Raw genomic sequence first — 2,351 nt, forward strand, 5'->3', positions numbered from 1 at the left:
ATGCATCATTTAAAAAGGGTTGAAATGCTTTATTCATCACGGAGTGCAAAAATGTTCTTTGAGGAAAGGAAGTCAGGAACAACAGAGATGGGGAAGTAGAGGTCCCGTGTGGCTCTGTTGGTAGAGCATGGTGTTTGCAACGCCAGGGTTGTGGGTTCGATTCCCACGGGGGACCAGTATGGAGGGGAAAAACATTTTTTTAATGAAACGTATGCATTCACTACTGTAAGTCGCTCTGGAGAAGAGCGTCTGCTAAATGCCTAAAATGTAAAATGTAGAGGTCTGCATCCTAAGTGGCACCCTAGTCCTTACACTGTATGTGTCCTTCTACAGAAGTGTTGGAAATTGGGTGGGGATTTATATAACAATTTTATATAACAATAATGTGTATCCTTATTTTCCTAAAGTTTCAGCACACGTCTTCCAATATGCCAGGTAGACATAAATACGACTCACACACTTTGTATTGTATATTTGAAAATATTTTCCTGAATTCCTTAGCCCACCACTTCATTATGTCACTACCTAAACATAGTGAAAGAGTTACAACAAAGGGAGATCCATGCACAGTCGGGATCACCTTTGACAGCCATTACAGCTGTGATTCTTTCTGGGTACTTCTCTAAGAGCTTTGCACATCTAGATTGTAGAATATTTGCACATTATTCTTTTTTTTTTATTATTCAAGCTCAAGTTTATTGTTGATCATTGCTAGACTGACATTTTCAAGTCTTGCCATAGATTTTCAATCCGACTTTAAGTCAAAACTGCAATTAGGCCACTCCAGTTTATATTTGGCCTTGTGTTTTAGGTTATTGTCCTACGGAAAGATGAATTTGCCTCCCATTCTCTGCTGGAAAGCTGACTGAACCAGGATTTCGCCTTGTTTTTGTATTTATTGATATTTATTTAACCAGGCAAGACAGTTAAGAACAAATTCTTATTTACAAAGACGGCTCACCCCAGACGACACTGGGCCAATTGTGCACTGCTCTATGGGACTCCCAATCATGGCTCGTTGTGGATTCGGCCTGGAATCGAACCAGGGTCTGTAGTGACGCCTCTAGCACTGAGATGCAGTGCCTTAGATCGCAGCACCACTCGGGAGCTTACAGTAGCTCTATTCTGTTTATTTTTATTAAAAGACGATGACAAGCATATTCCTTGACGATGACAAGCATATTCATAACATGATGCAGCCACCACCATGCTTGAAAATATGATATGTTGCATTCAGGACATACTGGGGGGAAAAACATGCCACATTTTTTGCAATACTACTTTAGTGCCTTGTTGTAAACAGGATGCATGCTTTCATGTTTTAGGGGGGGGGGTGAAGGTCATACCAGGGATCGTTCACATTGAATAACAGATAGTCCTTACTGCTATTAGCCCATAGAAACACATTGAATAACAGATTACTGCTACTCGCCCATAGAAACACATTGAATAACAGATAGTCCTTACTGCTATTAGCCCATAGAAACACATTGAATAACAGATTCACTACATCGAACAACACATATTCCCTCCCAAAAAATCGAAAGGAAGTTTGTTCTGAAGTGTCGGTCCAATATGTGATGTAAGAAAGATCAGGAAGCATTATTATTATTTTGTATATGTATCTAACTCCTTATTTTGGCGCTAAACCGTCTCCATATACAGTGACTTCTGAAAGTATTCAGACCCCTTGACCTTTTTCCACATTTTGTTACGTTACAGCCTTATTCTAAAATGTATTATATTGTTTTTTTTTTCCCCCTCATCAATCTACACACAATACCCCATAACAGAAGTGGGACCAAGTCATTGTTTTACAAGTCACAACTAAGTCTCAAGTCTTTGCACTCAAATCTCAAGTCAAGTCCCAAGTCAAGAAAGGCAAGTCAGAGTCAAGTCTCAAGTCAAGACCGTCAAGTATCAAGTCAAGTCTAAAGTCCTAAACTTTGAGTTTCGAGTCGTAAACAAGTCATGTGACTCGAGTCCACACCTCTGCCCCATAATGAAACAAACAATTCATGTGACATATCAAAAACAGGTTTCTAGAAAATGTATGCAAATTATATATTTTTTTAATCAATTGAAATATCCCATTTACGTACATAAGTATTCAGACCCTTACTCAGTATTTTGTTGAAGCACATTTGGCAGTGGTTACAGCCTCCAGTCTTCTTGGGTATGACGCTACAAGCTTGGCACACCTGTATTTGGGGAGTTTCTCCCATTCTACTCTGCAGATCCACTCAAGCTCTGTCAGGTTGGATGGGGAGCGTCGCTGCACAGCTATTTTCAGGTCTCTCCAGAGATGTTCGATCAGGTTCAAGTCCAGGATCTGGCTGGGCCACTCAAGG

This window comes from Salmo salar, chromosome ssa10, assembly GCF_905237065.1.
Source record: "Salmo salar chromosome ssa10, Ssal_v3.1, whole genome shotgun sequence".
NCBI lineage: Eukaryota > Metazoa > Chordata > Actinopteri > Salmoniformes > Salmonidae > Salmo > Salmo salar.